Below are 11,284 nucleotides of genomic sequence, written 5' to 3'. Positions count from 1 at the left end.
ATTGTGTACACGTATGCGTGACATGATCCCCGTAATTATGAAAGGTATATAATACGAATATACGTACGAGTAATTCGTTTATATAATTGTAAACAATAAGTAAAAGTGGTAGTAAAATCATGCAATAAAAACGTATTTAGTAAAAATCAAGATAATTAAGCCAATAATAAAAATAGTTGAGCGACCGTGCTAGAACCACGGAATTCGAAAATGCCTAACACCTTCTTCCGGATTAACAGAATTCCTTACTCAGGATTTCTGGTTCGCAGAATAATAATCAGAGTCATATTCTCCTCGATTCAGGGATTAAAACCGGTGACTTGGGACGCCTTAAAATTCTCAGGTGGCGACTCTGAAATAATTAAATAGATCCCGTTTCGACTGTCCTTCAATTGGAGAAAACTCCCCACGCGCCCCGCGGACGCGGTAAAAAGGAGGTGCGACAGCTCTGGCGACTCTGCTGGGGAACAAAGTGTACTGTAACCCAGAACCACTGGTTCAAGGTTTAAAGAATTCGAGCTTAAAATAACTGCGATAATTGGCTTTATTTACTATATGATTTTCAACTGTTTATATGATTAACATGCTAAATGTTTTTTTTACTGCTTTAATATTATTTGAATTGTGAATATATACAACTGCTATGAAACCCCCTTCTTTCTGAGTCTTCTAAATTTATGGTGCACACGTGCGCGTGGCCCACCTTTCTGTTAAAGGTCATACCAAATAAGACGAAGTTGGGACAAGTAACTAGGCCGGATAGACTTTCGTTCTCCCGGTACGTTGCCCCCGCTTCGGCTCAAACTGTCCGTTTGGGTAAGCCAGGTTTAGAACAATCAACCTCAGGTTTTTCACTTAGAATAACTCAGCCATGTACCGGATCCCTAGTAGGAACGTATATTTGCATCATGTACATTTGGCCTTGGAGACTCAACACAGGGGTTGGGTCTGTCTAGGACAGGTGAACCCGAAATAAAAAGACCATCCTGATGCATCCTACTTGCTACTTGTGCACTCATTTGCCTCGAACATGCTTGTTGACCAGCTTAAATGAAATCATGGTGAGAAAAGAGGAATAAAATGGGTTGTTTTAAAAATTTCAAAAAAAAATAGTTTTAAATCTTGAAATAAAGGTATTTAATAAATAAAAAAATTTTGAAAATGATTTTTTTAGTGTATATTTTCAAAATGAGTCTTGACTTTATTAAATTAAATTTCAGATACAAAATGAGCACCACGCAAAACCCCCTATCCACGAATACAGAAGAGTTTCTATTTCAGCTTCAAATGTGGTGGTATGATTTAGGCGAAGCTGGTCAAAAATGGGTCGTCAAGCATTTGGGAAATCTCACGGATATTATGAAAATTAAACCCCATGATGATCTGATTACGGCGTTAGTAACTTTTTGGGACCCTGTTCACAATGTCTTTCGTTTCTCTGACTTCGAGCTTACTCCTACATTAGAGGAGATAGCTGGATATGCTGGTTTCGACGGAAGTCTAAGAAATCAAAGCCTAATATTCACAAAGGCTCCCTCGGTACATCGATTCTTCGGTCTTCTGAACATCAGCAGTCAAATCAGGAAAAGCAATGTCATCAATGGATGTTGTTCCTTCAACTTTTTGTATTCAAGGTTCGGAAAGTCAGATGGGTTCGAAATTCATGAGAAAGGCCTTACTAACAAGCAAAACAAAGACACTTGGCAGATTCACCGTCGCTTTGCCTTCATGGTGGCTTTTCTAGGAATCATGGTCTTCCCAAACAAAGAGCGAACAATTGATATTCGCACCGCGAAAGTTGTGCAAATCCTCACCACCAAAGAAAATCACACCCTTGTCCCCATCATTCTCTCAGACATTTATCGGGCTTTGACTTTATGTAAATCAGGAGCAAAAGTCTTCGAAGGATGCAAAATTTTGTTGCAAATGTGGGTGATTGAACATCTCCAACAACAGCCCAAGATCATACAGTATGGGTCAAACCATGATAATTGCATCGAGAGTTATGAGGAAAGAATAAAAAATTATCAGGCTCCAGAAGGGATAGAAGCATGGGTATATCATCTAAAGGCTTTAACGACAAATCAGATTGAATGGACTTTGGGATGGCTCCCGATGAGGGAACTGATACACATGTCAACCTTAAATAGTTATCTGCTACTATTGGGATTGAGAAGCATCCAGCCGTATGCGCCACTAAGAGTCCTAAGACAACTAGGGAGATATCAAGTAGTTCTTGATGATAAAGATTTGAGTATGCAAGTAATCGAATTACACCCAGAAGCCACTATTCCCGAGGCTCTACTTCAGCAGATGTGGAATGGATGTCGATACTTGAAAAGTGATACGCAAGTCCCATACACTACAAAGGGTGAGATAAATCCTGGATATGCAAGGTGGTTTGAAAAATGGTCTCGCGTGGATGATGTACCAGAGCCTGAGCTAAGAAGGCCAACAAAAAGACCCCATGTTCAAAACTTCAATGATAAAATCCAAGAGCGGTTGATCTGGGGAGAAAAGGAAAAAGGGTACAAAGCAACTATCCATGCCCTAAAAGAAAATCTGAGAAGCCTCAGTCTGGAGAAGGATTTGCAAGCACAAGAAGCCGAGGGCGAGAAGAAGAGTCTAGCTTGTGAGAATGAAAATCTTCATGCTCGATTCCAAAAAATGAAAAGAGTTTCTGAGACACCAAAGAGGAGCTGGAAGGATCAAAAAACCATCGCCAATCTTTTTGAAAGAATGCAAGATTATGATTCCATTCTTGCGGAAAACGAAAGGGCGTTGAGCAAAGCAAAAGAAAGGATCCAACAATTAAATGAAGAGGCCAGATCTAATAAGGAACGCCAAGTAAGGCAATCCGAAGAAGACAGGGCACAATTCAAGAAGGAAAAAGACCATTGGATACGATCAGAAGATCAGCTTCGTGCACAACTAGAAGAGGCAAGAAGATGCAACAGAGAACATCAAAAAGCAGACATCGACAGGGAAAGAGCGCATGCAAGATTAGAGCAGGCCAGACTCCGAGCTCTATTAGAGTCAGCTCTAGATCGTGAAAACCGTGTCAGAGATATAGCCACCACTCACCAGCAGCAATTACAGGACCAAGACCAACGTCTCCAAGATTTCAGGGCACAAATCCACGACCTGGCGGTCTACACATCTCAAAGTTACGTAAACTGCCAAGGAATGGATTATGAAAGGTTCACAGAGCATGCACCCATTTTTGCCCGTCATCTAGCAATGGAGTTGGAAAGGATGTATCGTACGCTGGGAGGTCATCCAGGTCAAGCCCCACATTGAGCAAATAATCTATTAATTTACAACACAAGTGGAAAGTGGGGCACGTTGTGAGATGTTAAGAATTGTATCTTTATTTTTATTTAAATGTGTGTGTTTCAAACCATTTTCTTAAAGTTCTCAAATGTAATTCCATCTTTGTATAATGAATAAAAGTGTTTGCCTCATGTCCGAACTACGCAAGGTCTGATTCATGCGGGAGCATGATACGTAGGCAATCTCTATAAGATTCGACCACCACAATAAAAGATATATATAATAAATAAAATTAAAAGTGAGTAACAATAAAAATTTCAAGAAAGTTGGGATGACACAAGCGGCCGAGCAAATGCATAATAGAAAGGGGATATTTGTCTAGGAGCATTGCATCTCAACGTGTAATTATATATGTGTTAAACTCTCAAAACTAACAAGTATGTTCATTTCCAGAATTCAAGCTGTTAGTTTCTCTAAAGAGTATACTGGCATATTATCATTATCACACGAGATCAAAAGGACCAATACTCGAAAGTATGTCTATCCTAGATGTTGACACAGGTATGGAGCTAGAGGAAATGGATGTCGGGAAAATGAAAGAAGAGATGTTTAAACTCAAGCAGCAAATGGCTGAGATGTACCAATCCTGGTCTACAGGACAGTTACCCACGTCTTACTCAACTAACCCTGCTCCATCAATGACCCAAACTCAGGATAATATTACCACTGAATTATCCCCAAATTTCCCCATTTACCAGCACTACCGAGGCACCACCTCTCAGACACCGCAGTCTCCACCTCCGAAACCAGTTCCATATTTTCCTCCACCTATGACTCCTGTTTTCGTAGCACCTCCCCCTGCTACATTCCATAAATCTCCTAGTGAGCCTACATTTCAGGCCCAGGACAACCAATATTACCCCCAGGAGCCCACCCTCAAAGCCTCCGAAATTCATTCAACTGCTCCTCGTTTTGATCTCCCAACCGAAATTGACAAGCCAGCCAAAAATGCTGAACAAGAAGAGATGTTCAGGAAGGTCAAGAGTCTAGAACAATCGTTCAGAGACATGCGAGGATTAGGTGGGCAAGTCAGTGTAGCATACAAAGATTTGTGCTTATTCCCCAATGTACAATTACCAGTCGGCTTCAAGATGCCCAAATTTGACCTATACAACGGGCACGGCGACCCAGTAGCCCACTTAAGGGGTTTCTGCAGCAAGATGCGAGGAGCTGGGGGAAAGGATGAATTATTGATGGCTTACTTCAGTCAAAGTTTAAGCGGATCAGCTTTGGAGTGGTATACACGCCAGGACCATGGGAGATGGTACACCTGGGATGACCTGGCACAGGCATTCACATACCATTTCCAATACAATCTGAAAATCATCCCAGATCGACTATCTTTGACAAAATTTGAGAAGAAACACAATGAAAGTTTCAGAGAGTATGGCTTCCGATGGAGAGAACAGGAAGCAAGAGTGGATCCTCCTATGAAGGAGAGTGAAATGGTAGATTACTTCCTCCAAGGCTTGGAACCGACTTACTATGCCCATTTGGTTTCAGCAGTGGGGAAATCATTCAACGAAGTGGTAAAGATGGGAGGTATGGTGGAAGAAGGCCTCAAGACAAATAAAATCATGAGCTATTCAGCGATTAAGGCGACTACTCAAGCTATTCAAAGCGGGGTAGGAGGAATTGGAAGAAAGAAGAGGGAGGAAGCAGCGGTAGTTGATTCAGGAATTTGGTCAGGACCCAGAGGTTCACCACCTTACTATAATCAACAACGACCTCGCCAATCAACTCACCACCACGATTCATCCCAACACTACTATCACCCTGCGGAGCCTCATTTTTCCATTAACCATGCTCAAGCATACAATCAGCCACCCGTTCATGCCAATTGGCGTGCTCCTGCCATACCAAGTACTTACCCACGAGCCTATCCCGGACCAGGTTTCAGGCCTAGGCCAGCATTCAGGGGAGAAAGGGAACAGAAAAAGAAAACATACACTCCATTGGGAGAATCATACACCAGTCTGTTCCACAGGCTGAGACAGCTGGACATGCTAAGACCAATACAATCCAAGCTACCCAATCCTCCTCCAAAGAATCTGGATTACACCATTAGCTGTGAGTATTGCTCCGGTACACCAGGTCATGATACAGAGAAATGCTGGCATTTGAAAAATGCAATACAAGAGCTGATTGATACTAATAAAATCGAGGTTCAAACCCCCGAAGCTCCAAATATCAATAGAAATCCAATGCCAGCCCATCAAGAGGCCAATATGATAGAAATCATACAAGCTGATGGGGAGACAAAGAAGCCGTCACAAACTGTCATGATGATCAAGTCTCATGAAGCCAAGCCAGATAAGCAGTTAACAGAGAAGGAGCCGGTACCTAAGCAGAACAGAAATGGTGATGAACCATCTATGATAGTCGAGGAGGGATCATCGAGCAAAGTTGCCGCAAAACAAGAAAGGCCGAAAGTGATAGTACCAGGGGTTGCTAACAAACCCATTGTATTCGTGGAAGGAGCCCGTACAGATCGGGTTATTATCACACCTGTAACCCAGCTGCCAGTCATCAACAACAAAGCTATCCCATGGAACTATGAACGGGTGACTGTAATGTACAAGGGAAAAGAAGTCAAGGAAGAAGTGTGTGAGGTGCAAGGCTTGACTCGTTTGGAAAGATGTTTTACGCCCGAAGAGTTAAGAAAAACTAAAAATAATCCAACACCAATAAAGAGAGCTGTGACGGAAGAAGAGGCGGAAGAGTTTTTAAGAAAAATGAAACTCCATGATTATTCTGTTGTGGATCAATTGAAGAAGACGCCCGCTCAAATTTCATTGTTGTCATTACTGATCCATTCAGAGGAGCACCGTCTTGCTTTGATGAAAATCCTGAATGAGGCTCATGTTCCTGAAAAAATCTCTGTAAATCATTTGGGAAGAATAGCCAACAGAATCTTTGAGACAAACAGAATTACATTTGCTGATGATGAATTGCCTGTGGAAGGTACCGAGCACAACAGAGCTCTTTACCTCACCGTGAAATGTGAAAACTCCGTAGTAACCCGGGTATTGGTTGACAATGGGTCAAGTGCAAACATCTGCCCTCTCTTCACTTTAAGCAAATTAAAAATTAAAGAAGAGAGGATCCAGAAGAATAGTATCTGCGTACGGGGGTTTGACGGCGGAAGCAGAGATTCATTTGGCGACATAGTGTTGGAACTAACAATAGGGCCAGTTGAATTCACAATGGAATTTCAAGTGTTTGACATAACTGTTTCTTACAACTTGTTGTTGGGTCGACCATGGATCCATGCTGCTAAAGCAGTCCCGTCAACACTACATCAGGCTGTCAAGTTTGAATGGGATCATCAAGAAATAGTTGTGCATGGGGAGGAAAGTTTAAATGCTCACAGCAATACCATTGTACCAGTCGAGGGAACAGAAAATGACCAGGGACCATGGGTATACCAAGTGTCCGACACAGTGTCGGTAGAGAAAATTCCAGAGGGGAAATGCCTTCTGAATCCAAAGATATCCTCTGCATCAGTCATGGTAGCCTATGAAATGTTAAAAAACGGTTTTATACTCGGCAAAGGTCTGGGCTCATCTTTGCAAGGAATTATACAACAAGTATCTCTCCCCGAGAACTGGGGAACATTCGGTTTAGGGTTCATACCCACTGTCGATGACGTGATAAAGGCCAGAAAGTTGAAACACAAGGCATGGGATCTTCCAAAACCAGTCCCACATCTTTCGAAGTGTTTTGTCAAGACCGGTGCTAAAAATCGCCCGATAACAACAATTCCTAAATCCCGGGTCAATCCTGAGGAGGAATTGATTGAAAGATTCGAGAAATTGTTTGATGATGTGAATATGTTGGAAAGCGGAGAAGGGTGTAGCAACGCAGAAGTTCAATTCGTTGGGCCAGAAACAAAGCTTAATAATTGGAAAGCCACTCCTCTCCCCATTCGAAAGGAGTCTTGGTAGTTTATTTTGATTTTCTTTCAAGTTTGTTTGGGTTGCTTCAGGGTTGTAATCCCAAAGCTTATCTTACAGTTTGTTTGAAGTGTGCAAAACCTTGTTATCTTTCATCATCCAATAAAAAGCAGTTTCCTTTTTATTATCATTCCTGATAGTTTTCTTTTCTTTTTCTTCTTTCCTGTACAGTTCTTTTTACGCTAGCTCTAGTGATATGGCATGCATGAGGAATCCTCAGCCCAGTCTTAAAAATCAATCTGGTTCCGAAATATTAATTCAAGAAATATATTGTGATTATGAATCAGAATATGATGAAGATGAGGTTTTTGAAGAGATTAGTAAAGAGTTAATTCACTTTGAGGAAAAAATCAAACCTAACTTGAGTGATACCGAGGACATCAATATAGGGGACACGAGTAATATCCGGGAAACTAAAATAAGTGTCCATATCGAACCAAAGATCCGAGAAGAGTTAATTAAAGCACTCATAGAATTCAAAGATGTTTTTGCATGGTCATATGACAACATGCCGGGCCTGAGCACTGATTTAGTGGTTCACAAATTGCCCACCGATCCAACGGTGCCTCCTGTCAAGCAGAGGCTGAGAAAATTCAAGCCTGATATGAGTGTGAGAATTAAGGAAGAAATCACCAAACAATTGGAAGCAAAGGTCATTCGAGTCACTCGATATCCTGTTTGGTTGGCTAATATCGTTCCTGTACCAAAGAAAGACGGCAAAATTAGAGTATGCGTCGACTACCGCAATCTCAACAAAGCAAGTCCAAAGGATAATTTCCCATTACCCAATATCCATATTTTGATCGACAATTGTGCCAAGCATGATATAGGATCTTTCGTGGATTGTTATGCCGGGTATCATCAAATTCTAATGGATGAAGAAGATGCAGAAAAAACGACATTCATCACACCATGGGAAACTTATTTCTATCGGGTAATGCCATTCGGTTTGAAGAACGCCGGAGCAACCTACATGAGAGCAATGACCACAGTGTTTCATGATATGATACACAAAGAGATTGAGGTATACGTGGACGATGTGATCATAAAATCAAAGCATCAATCTGACCACGTTAGGGACTTAAGGAAATTCTTCTTAAGACTTCGCAGGTACAACCTCAAGCTTAACCCTGCCAAATGCGCATTTGGAGTTCCATCTGGAAAGTTACTGGGATTCATAGTCAGTCGGCGAGGCATCGAGCTAGACCCATCAAAAATCAAAGCCATCCAAGAATTGCCACCTCCAAGAAACAAAACTGAAGTAATGAGTTTGTTGGGAAGGTTAAATTACATCAGCAGGTTTATTGCTCAGCTCACAACAACCTGTGAGCCAATTTTCAAATTGTTGAAAAAGGATGCTGCGGTCAAATGGACCGATGAGTGTCAAGAAGCATTCGATAAGATAAAAGGGTACTTGTCGAACCCACCCGTGTTGGTCCCGCCAGAGCCAGGAAGACCTCTGATTCTTTACTTAACGGTCTTGGAAAATTCATTTGGTTGTGTATTGGGGCAACATGACCTCACTGGCAGAAAAGAACAGGTCATCTACTACCTTAGCAAGAAGTTCACAGCTTATGAGGTTAAGTATACTCATCTGGAAAAGACATGTTGCGCCCTAACATGGGTAGCTCAAAAGTTGAAACACTATTTGTCATCCTACACTACTTACCTCATTTCGCGTTTGGATCCATTGAAATATATTTTTCAAAAGCCTATGCCAACGGGAAGACTTGCAAAGTGGAAAATTTTGCTCACAGAGTTTGACATCATCTATGTGACTCGGACTGCAATGAAAGCCCAAGCACTGGCCGATCATTTAGCCGAAAACCCGATCGATGAGGAATATGAGCTGTTGAAAACCTATTTTCCTGATGAAGAAACAATGCATATCGACGAGGTGGAGCGAATTGAAAAACCTGGCTGGAAACTTTTCTTTGATGGAGCCGCTAACATGAAAGGAGTCGGGATAGGAGCTGTAATCATTTCTGAAACAGGGCATCACTATCCTGTTACGGCTCAATTGCGATTTTATTGCACCAATAATATGGCTGAATATGAAGCTTGCATTTTGGGGTTAAGGCTAGCCGCAGACATGGGTATCCGAGAAATCTTAGTCATGGGAGATTCAGATCTTTTGGTACATCAAATTCAAGGAGAATGGGAAACCCGAGACTTGAAGCTCATACCATACCGACAATGTCTACATGATCTTTGTCAACGGTTTCAATCAGTGGAGTTCCAACATATTCCAAGAATCCATAATGAGGTTGCCGATGCATTGGCTACCCTGGCATCAATGTTGCATCATCCGGACAAAGCTTATGTAGATCCAATACATATTCAAGCCCACGATCAGCACGCTTATTGCCATATGGTTGAAGAAGAATTTGATGGTGAACCATGGTTCCACGACATCAAGGAGTATATCAGGATGGGAATATATCCAGCACAAGCCACAGGAGATCAAAAGAGGACCATTAGGCGATTGGCAAATGGATTCTTCTTAAGCGGAGGAGTTTTGTATAAAAGAACACCAGATCTTGGATTATTAAGATGCATAGATGCCAGACAAGCTACAGCTGTCATGTCTGAAGTACATTCTGGAGTTTGCGGACCCCACATGAGTGGATATGTGTTGGCAAAGAAAATCCTCCGAGCTGGTTACTATTGGCTTACCATGGAGCGAGATTGTATCAGTTTTGTGCGCAAGTGTCATCAATGCCAGATACACGGAGATTTGATTCATTCTTCCACCATCCGAGTTGCACACAATGTCGGCACCATGGCCTTTCGTTGCCTGGGGCATGGATGTGATTGGACCAATTGAGCCGGCAGCATCCAATGGGCACAGGTTCATTCTGGTAACCATTGATTATTTTACCAAATGGGTTGAGGCCAAGACATTCAAATCAGTGACCAAGAAAGCTGTGGTCGATTTTGTCCACTCAAATATCATATGTCGATTCGGAATCCCAAAGGGGATCATCACAGATAACGGTGCTAATCTTAATAGCAACTTAATGAAGGAAGTCTATCAACAGTTTAAGATTACACATCGCAACTCTACCCCATATCGGCCCAAGGCGAATGGAGCAGTCGAGGCAGCCAACAAAAACATAAAGAAGATACTTCGGAAAATGGTAGAAGGTTCAAGACAATGGCATGAAAAATAACCATTTGCATTATTAGGATACCGCACTACTGTTCACACTTCAGTAGGAGCAACTCCTTATTTGTTGGTATATGGCACTGAAGCAGTAATTCCTGCAGAAGTTGAGATTCCTTCCCTTCGGATTATCGCCGAAGCAAAGATTGATGATGATGAGTGGGTCAAAACCCGTCTGGAACAGTTAAACTTGATTGATGAAAAACGATTGGCCACAGTATGTCATGGTCAATTATATCAAAGAAGAATAGCAAGAGCATACAACAAAAAAGTGCGTCCACGGAAGTTCGAAGTGGGTCAACATGTGCTGAAACGTATTCTTCCACATCAGGTTGAGGCAAAAGGCAAATTTGCCCCGAATTGGCAAGGACCATTCATTGTGACCAGAGTATTATCGAATGGTGCACTATGCTTAACAGATATTGAAGGCAAATGCATATACATGGCGATCAATTCTGACGCGGTAAAGAGATATTATGCATAACTTTTTGAATGTTTGTATTTAGCATTATTTCGAAGATTGGAATGACAAAGGCAATTTATTCTGCTATCCAAACACTATACCATTTGCTTCCCCTTCGAGCCATATTTGCTTCTTTCTTACCCTCTCTTGGAATCAATGAAAATCAAATATAAAAAAAAAAGTAAAAAAAAAAGTCACTATTATTTAGTGAACTACGTTTGACCTGATTCCTCAAAGAAGGATACGTAGGCGCCTTACGGCTCGGTCATAGGGTGCACAATATACATAATGTGCACAAAAAGAAACTCAAGAGACCCCAATCAAGAAACTGGAGCAAGAATTGTATTAGAAATAAGAAAAGATTCC

Source organism: Nicotiana tabacum, chromosome 3, assembly GCF_000715075.1.
Source record: "Nicotiana tabacum cultivar K326 chromosome 3, ASM71507v2, whole genome shotgun sequence".
NCBI classification, from domain to species: domain Eukaryota; kingdom Viridiplantae; phylum Streptophyta; class Magnoliopsida; order Solanales; family Solanaceae; genus Nicotiana; species Nicotiana tabacum.
This window is presented reverse-complemented; position numbering follows the sequence as displayed.